Genomic DNA, 18,110 nt, shown 5'->3' with positions numbered 1-18,110 from the left:
ATTTTCTTCTGAATACGATGTAGAACAACGAAAATATCGCAGTAACAGTGAATAGTTAATATGGACAACCCCTTTTGCCGACCCCATCTATAAAATTTGGTTACTTAAATCGATTGTCCGTTCCTTAAAATCTCCGTCTGCAAATTTTCATCTCAATGCAATGCATAGTAACGCCAATATCGTAAAAACATTAAAAAGTTGATATGGATGACCCTTTTGGCCGACCCCTGACCCTGTATTTAATACCTGTAATCGATAGCTCTTCCCTCAAAACACTCATGTGTAAATTTTCATATCAATCCAATGCATAATAACGTCAATATAGTAAAAACACTGAACAGTTCATATGGACGACCCTTTTTGCCGACCCCTGACACGAAATTCAATACCTGGAATCAATTTCTCATCTCTCTAAGCCCCTATGTGCAAGTTTTTGTCACAATTCGACGAAAAATAACGTCAATATCGCGAAAAAAATATTTTTCTTGTATGGACGTCTCTAGAAGGGGTCATCCAAAAATCTGAAAACATTTTTCATCATTCCTGGTCCTAATGAGTATCCATGCCAAATTTCACTTCTCTAGCTCTTAAGATGGCTGAGCCGATAGAGGACAAACAAACAAACAAACAAACAAACCCACAGAAATCGCTTTTTATTTATATACATAGATAAGATTATTCCTGAAAGAAAAAAAAATGAATTGAAAAGACCAGAATCAGTCATTTTTAATCCAAGAAACTAATCGCCATCACATATAACTTGTTTTTTTTTGGTTTTGTAAATAAGATTCATATTCTGTTGTTAAAAAACTTTCAGGGCGATGGCGTTCAGTTCAGCCTGGTCAATCCAAATCAAAGATTCGTTAAAAATTCACTAAAGGGACAAAATGTTGAGTTCTAGCACAAATTAGAAGAAAAGCCTTGAAACTCTGAAGTCTGGGCAAAAATTCATCAAAATACAAATCAAAGAATCACCTTTAAAATCTCGATTCCATATGCTGGGATATGATTGTTTTGCATCACGCGTTTGTTAATTTCACAATTTTATTCATCACAACATGAACTTTTATGATTTAAACTAGTTGATTTTTAGCATTTTTTTTTATCCCCAAATGTATGCAGCACCTTTATGCTTCTTCATTAAAATCATTTTTGACATAATTGTTTTGCATCACGCGTTTGTTTTTTTTTCAAAATTTAATCTATGATAACATGAAGTTTTATGATTTAAGTAAGCTAGTTGATTTTTAGTTATTTGAACCCCTAAATTATAACGAGAGGCCCGACACACTTCCGTTTTTAAGTGGGTGGCTTAAGCGCCACTTCCGGATGGAAGACCACCTACCCTGTCTTAGTTTGCCCAGCTGATGAGACTCGGTCGCGAGTTCCTGTTGATTCCCTATTTTGGGAAAAAAGCGGAAGGGTCTCCAAAAAGGGGTTCGTACTTCGGCCCTTTTGAGGCCGCCCCGAAGACGAGACGAAACCCTGCAGAAATTCGTGGAAAGGGGAGTTAGCTGTTGTTCGGCCCAAAGATAAACTACCAGGGTTTAAGCCGTCGTACAAGACTCCGCCCTCTACCCCGGTTTAGTGAAGGAATGATCGTGACTGGATTCGCGGCCAGTCTCCGCAGTAAAAAAAAATCTAAAATAGAAAAACGCGAACAAAAAAGGAACAACTTGTAATCCCCTTTCCCAATACCTTAATCAATTGTACATTTCAAATTCTCGTTTTCTTCGTGACTTATCGGAGCCGAATTTCATTTGTGCGAAAACATTCCATTTTATTGTGCTTTCTTCTGGTGTGTTTGTTTACATTTAATGTGTGTTGTTAGGCCTAAGCTTTTCCTTCTGTCTCAAAACTTTACTGGGGGTGTTCGTGGTGGAGATGTTAGGTGGCTTGTACGATAAAGGTGCGTCCGATGTTCGTTTTCACCTGTTATTGTCTCATGTGAAAACGGGTAACAAAATTCGATAATACGGCTACTTTATCCGGCTCGCCAGTCCGACTAATTTCATAGTCTGTCGATTTAATAGAGCGACTAAATTCTCGCGCTCGCGCAACATAAATTGTGCAAAAGTTGCGGGCGGCAAACGGTTCAAAGCGATCGCTGAAACAACATGTTGTTTATGTGTGAGTACTCACGTTTTCGGTTATTAATTCGTAGGGTTTTGGGCAGCCATTACCTCACCGGTTTTTTTGTCCTGCGGTGAACTACTGCGGCTCCTTTGGCTTACCACGCTAGTTGACGGTCATATGGTGGTAGTTCTGCTGCGGTGATTCAGCTACACTTTTTGGTCGGTGGATTACGGCGCAGCTAGAGAAGATGTACTCTAGCTAGCCCAAGTAACACATATTCTGCCAACTAGCATTAGGAAGTTTTATTATGGTTTAATTATGGCATTTTTTTGTGCAGCTCGTTTTATGGCGGTTTTATTATGGTCATGCAGAATGCTTATAATTTTTTTTCGACCATATGTTTTCAGATGGTTTTGAAAACGCTTATAAAACTTTTATTAAACATGCTGTTTTAGTTATTTTGAAAGAGTTGTGAATGCTTTTTTTAAACTATAATAAAACACAAACCTAGAAGTTTGCTCCAAGCTTTCTTTTGCATGTTCTATAATAGCACTCAGTGCATGATTATTAAACCGCCATAAAACTTAGTGACAGTTCTCGATCAAGATGTCAAAACCGGACACGCAGAGATTAGATAGCACATATTTGAATTGGAACTCCCATTTTTACACATTTTTGGTAAGTTATGCGTGTTGGTTTTGAGTTAAAATTAAAAAAATACATCTTTGAAAACTTGAAATCACCGAAAATGGTATGAATATCTTTACAATATGAGTATAGAGTGAAAGGGCCCAAATAGTAGGAAAAAAAATTGTTGCTTGACGCCATTATTAATTCAAGATGGCGGCTTCCGCTTTTATTTTCAAAGTTGTAAATTACTGAAAATATCGTGAAACCTTCACAATATGGTTATTAGGTGAAAGTAATAAACGAGTAGAAGTCAAATTTCGTTGCCCGTCGCCATCTTAAATCCAAGATGGCGGCTTCCACTCAACTTGAAAATACTGAAAATGACTGAAAATCGCATAAAACCTATATTATAGGGGTATAAGTTGAAAGAAATCAACCGGTAGAAGTTGAATTTCACTATCTGACGCCATCTTGAAATCCAAGATGGCGGCTTCCGCTAAACTTTAAAATGTAGTAAATGACTTAAAATGACATGAAACCCAGGTGGTAGTGGGCTCTAAATCATTGAATATCGCATGAAACCTCCAAAATATGGGTGTTTGTCAATTGGGATAAGCTATAAAAAGTTCATTTTTGCATTCTGACGCTATCTTGAAATCCAAGATGGTGGCTTCAGCTGAACTTAAAAATACTGTAAATGAATGAAAATAGCATGAAACTCCCAAATATATTGTATTGGGTGCTAAGGCTAAATGATAGAAGTAAAATAACTCTTTCCGCGTTTCTCTGAAAATCTGTAAGTGACTGAAAATCCCACAAAAACCACCACAATACAGACCCCGTTCGTTTTTGGCAACATTAGATTTTGGCAACATCGAATTTAGAACATGTACCTAAATCAGACGGTTAACAGAAACAACATAACCTTATAGTTTTCGCTAGAATAAGACCAATACAATTCAAACATAATAGCATGATAGGAATAATAGAATTACATAAATGGCAAAAAAAAACTATAAACAAAACAAGAAAAGTGCGAAATGTATTAGAAACATAATGAAAAAATAATAAAATGATTTAAAATGATCTAAATTGTCTTAAAATAGTAGTTTTAATGTAATATTACGTGAAAAAAAGATGTGTTCAAGTGATTTTCATTGATTAACAGCATTTTAAATTCAGTGGAAGCTGCCATCTTGGATTCCAAGATGGCGTCGGAAAGAAAAAAATCGACATCTTCTAGCTTAGCCTTTTCATTCAATACCCGTATAGTGGTGGTTTAATGCGACTTTTTGTCAGCATTGAGCATTGAAAGTTGAGCGAATGCCTCCATTTTGGATTTCAAGATGGCGTCTGATAGCGAAATTCAACTTCTACTCGTTTAGCCCTTTCACCCGATACCCATTTTGTTGGGGTTTCAGGCGATTTCAAGTCATTTACACCATTTTAAAGTTCAGCGGAAGCCGCCATCTTGGATTTCAAGATGCCGTCAGACAACGAAACTTGACTTCAACTCATGATTTATTCCACGGGTCATTCAAAACCAATCCCTTTTCATTCAAAAAGTCTGTCCTCATTTACTGTACTAATGATTAACAACTCAGAAATGAGGAACTCAACCTTAGCGTGTAATTGGTTGGCTTGCGAGAGAAACGTCAAATCGTAGCTTTTTTTGGGGTCATCATTAAACCATAATAAAACTATGAATTGACTCACGCCATGTTGGTTGCAAAATCGAAGGGCACAAAATGACGCCATGTTGATGGATTCACAATGCAAGCATTGGAAAATATTTTTTCAGGCCTTTTTCCATCAATTCCATCATGATTGACCATCAGATTTGACGAGGCGCATTTATTTTAAGATACTATTTCATATACATTTTACCTAAAATCTTGACTGGCAGCAGAAAAGACGCTCAATATATGGTTAAAACATTGGTTTTTTAGCTATTAATTTTACCAGATCATATCTGAATAATGCAATCATCATTCATCAACCATTATGGTTGCTGGAAAAAATAAAAAAAAACTCCGAGAACTGACAGAACCGAAAAAAAAACAAAAAACTCTAACATGTTTTATAATAGCTTTTTAAAAGCTTTGCTGACCAAAATTGATGACCAACAATGATACGTCTTGATGACGTTTCTAGGGTAGGGCCAAATAGCCTGATTTTGGCTTTATTAGAGTCCAGGTGATGTTATAGAATGCGCTTTAGCTTTTTATGAAGATTAATGCGATAGTCCAAACGATATTTTGCTGACCATAATAAAGCTAAAATTGTTACTTGGGAGCCGTCGTGGTCTGCTGTTGGTTGGCAAACGACGATGAAAAAGATGATGACCGCGGTTCTCGTAATAGCGAGAGGATCGCGGCGCGATGGTACTAAAGATGTATCACTGCCTGGCTATGGTGCTGGTGTCTGCTAGCCGTCAGCAACAGCGGTGTTCGCTTCGGCTGGGGCGTGTGCCGCTGATGATCCTGGTAGTGCCTCGACTTCTTCTAGGTGGTTGTGCAGTTGTATCTGGCATGAAAAACTGTGGCGTTTTACACGGCGTTTCACTGGAGTGATTATCTCCACAACATACCTTCGGGTCGAACAAAGGTCGTAAACACTTCTTGCACTGCACTACCTATGCTTCCTAGCTCTAGTGTGGGCTACTCGAGAGAAGGTAAATTAATTGAGGATACTAAAAAAAGGAAATCACAAGTGTCCAATTTACCAAGTCTAACTCTACTTTCGGTGTGAACTGAAACCGATCTTTCCTACGCTAATCACCGGGAATAAATGGGTTGGGAGATCTTTTCGTCATCTGGCTTACTGGATTAGCTTAACTTTGTGACCGGAACTACCCGATCCGACTTAGTCGAATCGCGAAGTTAAACAATAAAATCCTCTCTCGCGAATTCTCGGATAGCCCTTGTTTTCCTTTTCCAAATCCGAAATTAGAAACCAATCTTTTTCTTCCCCAAACTTTTAGGTTCACAACGCATCCCGAAGGAGGTCATTCACCTGATGCAAACAAAGTCTGCCGTCGGTGGTCTACGGAAAACGGCGTCTCAAGCCACACGTTTAAAGTTGGAAGTGTGTTGGTTGATCTAACGCCTTCAACAGCGTGTTAATGGTTTTGATGATTGTTCGCCTAGGGTGGCGCTTGGGATATGAATGTCGAAATGTTTCGTTTTCAAAATGAACTAATTTAATTTTATGCTTATTTATTTTGGTTAGACTATTAAGGTTCAGAATTATGCTAATATTTACAGTCGTTTCTGTCAATTCAATGTGTTTTTGATATTGGTCTTACAACAAAAGGTTTTTGTATTATTAACCCGTTACAAAATGTATGCAACACCTTTATGTTTTTCTTTAAAATAATTTGTGACAAACAATTTTCGAACAAAACCAAAACTTACTGCAATAAGTGCTTTATGCGTTATTTCATCACAAATATATCTAAAACTAATTTTTCAAACGTTTTCATTTGATTTTTCATTAAAAACAACGTTTGTTGCAACTAACATCTTTTTTAGTAGGGTGAAAATCGCATGCTTTGTAAATTTAAAAATAACTGAGGAAACTAATAATTTTTCTGACTACGTTAATTTGATGTCCCATCAACATGAAAACTGTTGATGTACAAGAATACACATATTATCTGAAAGCCCAAATTGCGACAAACGTTTTACATGAACATTGAATGGAACTTAGAGTAATCATGTACCTAAACGTTGTTAGGGCTGTCCCAACGGTAGATGCAAAACACGGTTTTCGACCACGCTCAAACATTTCGTCTGGCACCGGTGGCGTATATTGCTGTTTTAGCACAGTTATCGATTTCAAAATTCCCAACAGCTATACGCCTTTGTTCCAAATTCATGCAAATTTGGAACAGGATTTCAAAATATACGACAGACCGATTTAGTTCACGGTGAGAAAATTTTAGCCAACAATGATTTCTTTCACACATGTTTGGGTAACATTGGGTGTGATAATAGTTTCTTTTTGAGATATTATTTGAATGTTTTTATTCGCTTCAACCACCCTATACGTAACATAAATTGAGAATAGATGTTAATAAAAACCATATCAAGTATAAATAATAGATGTCACATTATTCTCGATTTAATATAATTGAATAAAAAGCTTTTCATTTGGGCTCGACGAATTAGTGAATCCAGTCAGCGTTCTTAAATTTGAAAAAAATAAACGAAAAGAAAATTTTAATACTTTTTCGATGAGGTAAAATAAATGTTTATTGTTTGTTCTATAATTTTTGTTTTATTTGATATATTGAGAGATTTTTAGTTTCGTATGGATTGCTCGGAGTTTTCGTCAATATTAGCATATTTTTCTGTATCCATACATAAATTTACAAATAGTGAAACAAGTTTTTGTCAAACAAAAATGTCGACAAATCAAGGGAAAATTTCCTTTGACTTTGGGATGAACATTTCTCGTTTCCTTTATCAATGTCAGCAATAACTTGAAAAAAAATTGCTTTTTCATTTCATTTCAACAAAACTTTATTCCATTGATTCAAAGCAATTTGATTGAATTTATTGAAGAATTGATTCAATTGACCTTTTTTCCTCGTTGTGTAATCATTTTTGCTTTTAAATTAATGAAATCCTGGTAGAATAGTTGAAATCATTGTTCTGTCAAAATGAATATTCGTAGAATTAACTTTAAGACAACTAACCGTGAAACTCAAAACTTATGCAATTTTTCCAATAAAATGGGTTTTTTCTTCTCAATTATTGAGTGTCTGCAATGAAAGTGTTTCCGTTTTAAATTTGCTCCTACACCGGTGGGGAGTGGGTGTTTTAGCCGATTCTTAAATTTCAAATTTTGCTTAAACTGGTGTACTTAAAACCAATATTTGAGCCTGAACCGTTGCAGGTGCTCTTAAGATTCAAAAATAGTCTTAAATTTGTTGTGCTTACATCGCCGCACAGCCACTCCATCAGCCAGCCAGCAACTGTGAGCTACTCGAAGCAATCAAATGTGTACTTAACTTGAAAGCAATTCTGAATCGTCATACAAAAAGTGATTCCTCCCAGGGAGGCCTCTTTGGGAGGAGCGCTGAGCCTCTGAGGGAGCAAAGAGTGACTGGCGCTCTCAGCGATTCTGGCGGTTGGAGTAGCGAGAAAGAGTTATTTTCAACTACCAGGAGTTTGGGAGTTCCTCCTCTATGAGTGGTACTGCTCTGCCTCTTTTCAGTCGCACCTCGGGATCCGTCCGAAGCCTGCTCTGAACTGTGCTACGCATAAATTGGAAGTTTTGTCATTTAATTTTTTTTTTCTGAACCGGTTCAATGTTTAAAGATTCGTCGATTCAAAAATTCTGTCTAAGGTTAAAAACGAATCTCTGACTACACTTAATAGTTAAAAAAAATCAGTCATGCTTGAGCATTAGAAGCACTGATATATATTCACTGAGGGGGGGGTCGATTTTCCAAATTTTCAAAAATCATTCAATATGAAGGAACGTAATATCTGGTGAAAACACGATCATTTTGAAAAAGCGAAAAGAGGGAGAGGGGTGAGGGTTGCCACTTTCAAATGACTACAATATAAGATGCACACTGCTCCTCCTCCTCCACTTTAATTTCACTGAACAAAATCAGAAGTATTTCGAAAAATATGAAATAAGAGAAGAATAATGAAATCTTTGAACAAACTTTTTCAATATTTATAGAACAACCAGCATATTTATAATATTCACTGCAAAAAAAATGTTAATGAAAAGAAAATTGTCATAATTTATATATCTGGTAGTTTGAAATTGAAAAAAGTTCAATGTTTGTAAAGAAATTCGAGTATTTGCGGGTATTTTGTCACGGTTTTTCACCCCGATCACCCTCCCCCCCCCATAAGACCGAGCCTGGTCATCAGGCTTAATTTCAGAAAACAAACTCTTCACATGTGAATGAATTCACTCTCCCAACCATCAAAAGCATTTTGAGCGAAAAAAAATCTCGAAACCGCTTTACACATGAATGCTTATTTTACATCCTATATGGAGACTCGTATTAGCGCGTAGTACAGTGCAAACTTTCAATTCTATTGCTGCTATCATTGTACATGTTTTGAAATTTAAAACTGTGTTACATTATAAATATTTAAACAAGTTAAAAAAAACTCACTCATTGCAAAACTGAAAAGTTAGTAGACACTATAAAGCTTGATTTGTTTTTTTTCCCCACTGTATAGGTAAAATTGGGACTGTTTTTCAAGATTTACCTGCTTAGTATTTTCTCCGAAGCTCCGTGAATCGACTCCAAGAATAGAAAACAATTTTATATCCAGCTTTGCTCCTTTTTTCTCTGAATTCTCGCTGTAAGCAATTTTCTGAAATGATTTCCTAAAATCGTTCCGTTCGAATGCAGCCGGCTCCGCAAACACTTTGCTCTAGTAACTTTCTTAGCTTTCTTTATCCCAGGAAATTATATCTTTCATCCAGATTCTCTTTTCACGTGGCGTTTAAACAATATTATTGTTTTTCTATTGGAAACTTTTTTCTGATTAATGTTGATCCACTTTAGTTTACAAAACACGTGAATTTTCCCATCAAATTTAAAGATATCTTCAAGTCGCATCAATGAAAAATAACCTTTCGGAAGAGTTGGTAACTTGTTGAAGCTACTTGATGGGGTTTCGCTTTCACATTTCCAACAAACACGATTAAACAAACAACTCTTCACAAGCTGCCTCCAAATGGCAAAGGGAGCAGCTGCTGGACATTGATGGCCGAGAAAAACTTTTCAGCTTCGCCGCGTCCTTTCGTTAGGATTCTAATGTAGGATAATGTAGTCCACTCACAACGTTTTAATCGCGTTTTCTTCGAGTTTTTCCGAGAGCTGCCTCCTTTTATTTTTCCCCGTTCAACTTTTTGCTATGGTTTTCTGAACGCGTGTGCTGACCTTCTTCTCGATTGGAAGCGTTAAAAAAACGTCATTCCAGAGACTTTCGGGCGACAACAATGACGATGACGGCAAAGCCGAGCGTCGACGAGAAGTTGGCGCCTTCAGGACTTTGGCTCTCCCCCAGCAAGATGTTGAAAAATTTTATCCTGAAAAATATCACCGCAAACCGTAACAGAGGAAACAGACTTTAGCAGCTCCATTTGGGTCCTTTCGACGACCTGCGACAAAAGTCAACTTTTAATCCACGGTGCTAGAACTTTTTTCCGCCGATATTCGTTCTACACAGCAGCAAATTTTCCACACTGAATTTATTCCTTTTTTTGCCCCGGAAACTGTGGACGGATTATTTTGGGACACCCTCGCCTCGAGGATAGCCGCTTCGAATTTGCATTTCTCTGCGGGCTCTGTAAACACCTTAATCCCGATGCGTAGCTACAACTTTAAAAGCCATTTAACGTGGCTTCAACACATTCCACTATCACACCGAAACGACCAGAACCCTTGCTCCAAAGCATTCGACACTTTTCCGACTTATTAGGACCCCCAACAAATATGGGACAGGAATCCCGACCGTTTTCCGTTTCACTCGGCCGCTGACGCGAAACTGAGAACATCCTGAAGGAGAGCGCAATGTTTTAAGGACACCGAACTGGTCACCAAACCATACCATGTGGACTGGAATAAAAGCCATCAGCACGAGGAGAGTTTCTGTCATCCTTTTTCCCTCAACCGCGATGTGGGGTCGTCCTTAATCTGATCTTCAAGTTTATTTTGGGCATTTGAATGCATTTGCTGTAAATTGCTCTATTACCCAAACTACATTTGGTTTTTGATTGCCAGGCGGATAATACTCTATCGACCAACATCAATAAATTTTCTTATGAGGAATTAAAAAAAGAAATAAAAAGAATGATCATAACAATCACTCAATATAATAGTTACATCTCCTAGTCTGCCGCATGACGACTTCACTGTCAAAATTTACTGGAGTGTACTACTATAGCTACTGCTAAAATGGCATCCCATTATTTTAAGCACTGCTGGCTAAGGACAGGTTCAAATTTAATTACTAGATGTACCTACCGTATTACAGTACAAAACCATCTAGGCCACTTTGCTAACATTAATTGAAATTTCGATGTGGAATCCCGGACGGTCCGTTTCCAGGGTTCATCTCGACAGGGTTGCCAAAAAAATTTTTTTTAACTCTCAAAAAATCAGACACATTGGCACCAAGAAACCAAAAGTCCCATATCTACTTAAACGCGTGCCTCCAAAGTTCCAGGTTCCAAAGGGAATTGGTACCGAATTTTCTCGAACGCGAACATGATAGTTACAAAAAGTTCCTCAAATAGCCTTCCATAGACTTGAAGTTCCAAGAAGTTCCTCAAATAGCCTTTTTTGTGACATGTCAATCGCATCCATTCAGTATAAAAGTTACAAATTGGGTCCCAAATAGCCTTCCATGGACTTGAAGTTCCTCAAATAGCCTTTTTGTGACATGTCAATCACATCCATTCAGTAGAAAAGTTACAAATTGGGTCTCAAATAGTCTTACATGGACTTGAAGTTCCAAGAAGTTCCTCAAATAGCCTTTTTTGTGACATGTCAATCGCATTCGGGTCATAGCGTCGAATGCATTACGTCGGCTTGCTTTTTGTGATGGTCCCACAGGCCCATTCGGGTTCATCCTAAATATACCGCCCCATACGCTTTTTTGAAGTGTGTGTAGCATGAGAAATAAGCTCGTATCATCAGCGCTAGCAATCGCTAGAATAACTGAGCTCACAAGTAACTAGAGCTCGGTAATGCTGATAAGAAATAATCCCAAGAAAAACCCCGAAAATGGGACGTCTGAAATCTCACCTTGGCATATCCAGCCAGATGTTTTTTTTTTTTTTGCATTCCTTTTTCCGTAAGGGAGAGGGATGGGACCGGGTTGGAGTGGTGACCAACCCAAGAATAACAAAACGTCCCAATACGGGCAGACGGAATTCGATCGTCCAAATGGGCAAAAAGGTTCCTACAGACCGTATGGACAATGGTTTCGTTTCGGTACGACTTTCGTCTGATAGTTTGCCAGCTCTTCACAACATTCATATAAACCATTTTTAGGATTAGTCATTGTTTCAAATTTACTGGTTCACGTATTCCACTGTATGTTTCTTAAAATATTTAAGCTTGAACTGTTTTTGTTGCTTAACGGTAATTTATAATACATTTTCAGTCCGTTATAGAAGACATAATATTTGATCATATATTTTTCCGCGTTTGGCAATGCCTCGAGCTCTACTTGTTTTGCTTCGATTCCGTTTTCCGGTTTCGATCGAAGACTGCCTTTCAAATCGATGCTTTACATCGGGATCGACATTCCAATGTATTGACTCCCGGTCGATTACCTCACAATGGCTTCAACCCAACGATCTTCCAGTGACTCTAGTTTGATGACCTTCCGGATACCTCAGTAGGACGACAGCTTTTCCAATAACGCGTAATCCATTCATCTATTCGACCTAACAAACTTCCAATGACACCCGATTTATAGATCTTCTTCGTGCCAAAGAACTTCCAATAGTCAGCTCAACGACCTTCACGTGACTCCGACCCAACTGCCTTTCATGGTGCCGTTCTTACGACCTCCTAGCGGTTACTGCTCGATGACTTACCATGGCAATGGTCCGACAACCTTCCAGTGACTCAGCTTAAACAACCTTCCGAAGACACCTTATCCATCGATTTTCATCGATGCTTAGCTTCATCAATCCTCTAATGACACCTGATCCATCTATCTTCGTTGACTAAACAAACTTCCAATCGTTCTGGTTCAACAGCCCCCTTCCAGTGACTCTAGTCCAACGATTTTCTCTCCCTGAGGCTCCTTCTCGACGACTTACCAGTGCAATGGTCCCACAACCTTCCAGTGGATCAGCTTCAACAACCTTCCAATAACACCTGATCCATCGATTATCATCGATACAACAATCTTCCAGTGGCATCGTTACCAGAACTTTCCTGTAGTTCCAGACGACTACGACCTTCCAGTGGCTTAGCTTTAGCAACCCCATGATACCTGGTCCATCTATCTTCGTTGACTCAACAAACTTCCAGTGGTTCTGGTTCAACAGCCCAATAATCTTTTTGTAGATTAAGATAGAATGTCTTCCAGTGACTCTAGTCCAACGATTTTTGGACTCATAAACACCTTAAAGCTCCTTCTCGACATCCTTCTATAGTTTCGACCCAACGGTTCTCCAATAACTTCGGTTCCACGACCTTCTATGGTAGCTGATCTATGACACACGCTCAAAGACCTTTAATGACTCACCGATTTCACAGTGGCTCCGTTTTAATATCTTTCCATGGCGCTAGTCCTACGAACTTCCAGTAGTTCAGCTTCAAGGACCTTCAATTGACTCCTGATCCATCTATCTTCTCTGACACAAACAAACTTTTTAAGTCCCCGGCTCAACAACCTCCATGTGGCTCCGGCCCAACAAACTGTCATGACTACATCCTTTTTTTTGTTTTATCATGATGGAAATTAGAATTTAAACCATAACAGCCGGGTGTTTGCTGCCGTGAGTGGGTTTGTCCCACTGAAACCACCTTGGGCTTGGTTTGCTCGACTCGACCACATTCCATGACACTGGTTCAATGATCTTTCAGTAGCTTCAGCTCAATGACTCCATGGCTCCTACAAGTGGCTTCTGCTCGATGACTCTGTCCCAACGACCTTTCAGTGATTCCGATCCAAAGTCCATCCTGAGGATCTACTTTCACGATCTTTCAGTGGCTGTGAACCAACGACTTTATTTGAATCATGGTTCCACAGTTTTGATGGCCTTCAATGGCACCGGGCCCAAAGATTTTCCAGAGGCTTCAGTTCAAAAACCTTCCATTGCATCCAGCCAACGAATTCCTGAGGTTCCAGATCAAAGACCTTAACCTTAACGTGACCTCTGCTCCACGATTTTCTAGTGTCTCTGAGCCAACGAACTTATTGTGGTTCATCTAGTTCCCGTGGTACATGTCCATGATCTTCGTTGACCATACAAACTACCAACGGCTCCAGAATAACGAACTTGATAGCCTAATGAAAGAAAAAAAGATCAAAGTTGAAGTAGACTGATCCCATTATCCACCCCATCATCCAATACCACGGTTGAAGCTACAACGTTGAGGTAGTATCTACAGGCGTAGTTAATTCCGCTGGTACACCCTTTGTCCAGTTAAGATAACTCCTTCTCCGGGGAGCATCTGAGTAGTGTCATTCTGTTTGATCGAAGCTTTTCAAACTTCTTAGCAGTGGATATAGTAGGGAAACTCATAACCGATAACCGTAAAGTAGAATGGCGCCTGATGCCAGGCCAGTCATTCGAGTCCAATGTGGTTTATCTATAGGTGGGGACAAGACTACTCTTGCACGAGTGTGGGAATCAGTTTTTTCAATGTTTTGATTGCTACGTCACAAACGTTCATATGCGTCTCGACGTTGAAGTCGCCATTCATCGACGACATGCAACGTTTCATGTTATTTTAAAAAGTCACAATCAAAGCACCCTTTTTCTGACGCGCAGTACGGCGAAACTATGAAACCTGAATAATAAACAACTTTATTTGCGTCCCAAACATTCATCCTAATAAGTTTCTATGGCTACATTTGGACGCTTAATACTTGACTCCGTGATGGCGTCGCCCTTTCGTCACAATCGTTCATAAACAACTTTATGGATACAACGAACTAATACTAAAATTTATGGTTGTTCGCACCTATAGATAAACCACATAAATTCGAGTCGGTGTAGGATGGTATCTTGGTTGGAAATCATCCAAATCGTTGCGTTAAGACCCGAGCGTGTATTGTGACACCCGATCGGTATTTTTTCTAGTTGGTAACCACAGGTGGTAAATCTCGGTTCACGGATTGTATTCCAAGGCACGGCAAGCCACTTCGATCTATTTAACACACTATGCTTGAATAGTGGGAGGTCAATTAGCGCTAGTGCGCTCCAAGGCAATACTCAGAGACGAGACCACTTTCAGCAAAACATCTTACCTTACGACTCGACGTCTGAACTCTACTCTAACGACTTGAGAACCGACATCTCCTCGCAATGACGAGATTGCCACATCAACCAGGCCAGAGGAGGTCTGATCTCTCCTCTTACGACTCGAGATCCGACCCCTCCTCGCATCAACTAGAGGTTGACGTACACAAACCTCTCCTCTGCAAGACTCAAGGCCCGATTTCACCCCTAGCGACTCGAGATCAGACCTCTACTCATAATGACTGTAGATAACTACTTATACCCCTCCTCTTGTTGATTAAAAGCCTAATCTCTCCTCCAGACTCCAGACCCGACATCTTATCGCAAAGACTAGGGGTTGACCACACAAACCTCTCCTCCAGAAGACTCGAGGCCTGACCTCTCCTCTAACGAAGGACGATCTCTTACATCCAGGATTCGAGGTTTGCCACCTTGATGCCCGTCGTGTGCCCATCGATAGCAGCTTATCCTAGACCCGCGACTGTTACGGACACACGTGGGACTTAACGCAACTACTCGGATCGGAATGGGATCGAGGTTAGAAGCCCCAGGTGTCTTTGGAGCGTATAATGTATATGTTGGGGTATACTGTGGGTATACTCATCGCAATCCCAATGACTTTTTAAGGTACCAGTCCAATGACCTTCCATGATATCGACCTTGCTCACAATGACCTTCGATGGCCTCCAAGGAGCTACTGTTCGACGACTAGCCATTGCTTCAGCCTTATGAGTTTCCAGTGGCTCTTGTTCAATGACCTTTCATGATACCTAATCCAACAACCTTTCTATGAATCTAGATCCGATGACCTTCTAAACTACTTCTTTTTCATTGGTTTATTGAGCTTCCATCGCTTCCGTCTTGCAAATCTTCCACTAATGATTCCTCTTCCTTCAATTTCTACTAGTAGTGGGTCTGTAACCTATTTAGTTCTCCCGGCAATGGGAAGAAAAGACTTTCGATGGCAAAAACAGGACTTCTCTTATTTGACAATGTTGCGAGAATTATGAATGATGTTTTACTAAATGTTCAGTCCTGTTCCTTAAAAACTTGGTAGAACATTGAATCGAGGCCTACGTTCGAAAGTAAAAAAAGCAATATGTTTCAAGATATAACTCAGTACGTTTACGCTTACGTAAAATGTAAGAGATAGGAATAGATCGAGGTGCGGAACTTTAGATAAAGAATTGGTGAAGCCAAGGGGTGTTGTAAGGCTGTCCCTAAAAGATTTTCGAGAATTCCGGGGAACTCTGTGAACCAAAATAATCTGGTTCTATAGTGATGGTTAATGTGTGATGTTTTCGAGTGGAGTTTCGACGAAGACAGGGTCAGTGTATGGACACTCCCAGGTGGACACAATCAGATAGAATTACTTCTCTGTTGGCGACATTTGAGCAGATTGCGGACGTTCCTACGAGTGGAACTATTCGGTAATGTAGAAGGCGTCGATAGCTTCGATAATCAGATATACGGTAACGTTATCTGATTTGGCGAAGAAATGATTTCAAACGGCTGAGTCGTGAATTTCATACATATTCCTTCTCATTTCTCTGTGGAATCCTTAAGTATGCCTCTGCTTCCTCTGCCGCGGAAAGAGTGTATGAGCAGGATTGCCAACATTATTTTTCAAAATTCAGGGACATGAGAAATAAAAATCAGGATACATGGTTTAACATGGTTTTTGGTCGTCAGCCTTCATTTTCACCTCCATCAATGTCTTTGATACAGTTCCGTACTACCCATTGTCCATCATATTCACAAAAATCAGGAAAAATCAGGATTATTTCCAAAAATCAGGGAAAAAATGGAGGCTTATCAGGTTGGGCATAAAAATTAGGCAAATCCTAAAAAATCAGGCCGATAGGCAACGCTGTATATGGAAGAAAATCGTAACATCAACGATGCTAGCAATCGCTAGCACAACTAGCCTCTCTAGTATCAGCTATCGGTCACGTTAGTTGCAGACAGTGTTGAGTGGACGTTCAACAAAGGCCATTCATAGTTTATTCTTGTGAGCTACAGACGTGCTTATAAAAATGAAGTCCATAACATTCTTGGAGAAATTGTTGATTTTTTGTATTCAATAACAAATAGTAAAAGCGGTGGCGAGCCAGCCTGCGGCTTAAAACTTTTCAAAAAAGACAAATAAAACAACTCATAAAATGCAAGCCTAATCCATCTACTTTTAAAAGCCACAATTTACGTGAACTAATCTTCTATTCACTACTTAGGTATTTGTTTTATTTAAAATTCACAGCAAAATAGGTTTTTAAGGACGACCCCAAACATTCAGCATGTTTTCTGCACGCTGTGAATGGTGATCATGCGCTCTTTAGGGTTTTTTCACATTTGCCTTCACTCCCCTCTCGGAGAAATTTTCCCAAACTGGCAAGTGCAGAGCGAACCGAACAATTCTGTTTTGACGTTTTTCTCTCGCTGGCTGCACTTGACGGCAGCAGAGGAAAATAGATTTTCCCCTTTCAACCCTGTTTTTCCGCTTCCAATCGGCGAGGAAAATTCACCTTCTGTTTTGATGTTTTGATCCCAAGTTTTCTTCTTTCTGGGAAAATCGTCGCTCGGAAAATTCACCTCACTTCCGAAAGGGGTCGATTGGTTTGTTATTTTTTTCTTCTCTTTTCCCCTCTGCGTTGCCCTTATAGCTCTTGCTCTTCGGTAGGAAAATTGATTTTTCACCTGCTCGTGTGGAGCACTATTTTCCGTTGAAGAAATCCTGTTTGGTTGATTTCGTAACTTGTTTCTGCTCTCTTCCACTTATTGCTTTCACGGGTTAGGAACTTATAGGGTTTTTACTTGTAAACGGATCTTTAGTCCAGGTAGTCTTTAGTCCACGATTTTTCCTAAATATTCCGTTTCAGAACAGGATCGTTCCAGTTTGTTGACTGGTACGCGTCAAAGTTTTCCACTTTACTGACGTTTAGGATAGGAACTGGCAGAGAGTTCAACGAAATTCACCACAGGGATGCCCTTTTCTTCGACATCGCTATCATCGTCATCAGTGTCATCACAATCATCTTCAAAAAAAGTCATTCAAATTTATGCTTAAGCAGATGGTTTTGAATTTTGTGAATTTCACCACAACACAGTCCAGCTGATGGCATTTTAGTTTTCCCCTGAAAGATTGAAACGTGCATCGGATGACTGACTGTTGCACATCTTTCGCTGATAAATTTATCGATCGAAAAATGACAAAAAATGACAAAAATGACAAAAATGACAAAAATGACAAAAATGACAAAAATGACAAAAATGACAAAAATGACAAAAATGACAAAAATGACAAAAATGACAAAAATGACAAAAATGACAAAAATGACAAAAATGACAAAAATGACAAAAATGACAAAAATGACAAAAATGACAAAAATGACAAAAATGACAAAAATGACAAAAATGACAAAAATGACAAA

General features: G+C 39.1%; 1 protein-coding gene across 1 annotated transcript in view; it reads right to left on the bottom strand.

Moving 5' to 3' along the window:
• Positions 1–17,567, bottom strand: part of LOC129739410 (uncharacterized) — a 363,355-nt gene extending 345,788 nt beyond the window's left edge. Inside the window, exons 1-2 of the mRNA XM_055730891.1 lie at positions 17,377–17,567; positions 8,952–10,249 (exon numbers count right to left, since the gene is read on the bottom strand). The gene's annotated coding sequence lies outside the window, so the exon portion shown is untranslated. The remainder of the gene's footprint in view (positions 1–8,951; positions 10,250–17,376) is intronic.
• Positions 17,568–18,110: the final 543 nt, after the last annotated feature.

Source organism: Uranotaenia lowii, chromosome 1, assembly GCF_029784155.1.
Source record: "Uranotaenia lowii strain MFRU-FL chromosome 1, ASM2978415v1, whole genome shotgun sequence".
NCBI lineage: Eukaryota > Metazoa > Arthropoda > Insecta > Diptera > Culicidae > Uranotaenia > Uranotaenia lowii.
Note: the sequence above shows the minus strand (reverse complement) of the source record. Positions and strands in the feature narration are given on the sequence as shown.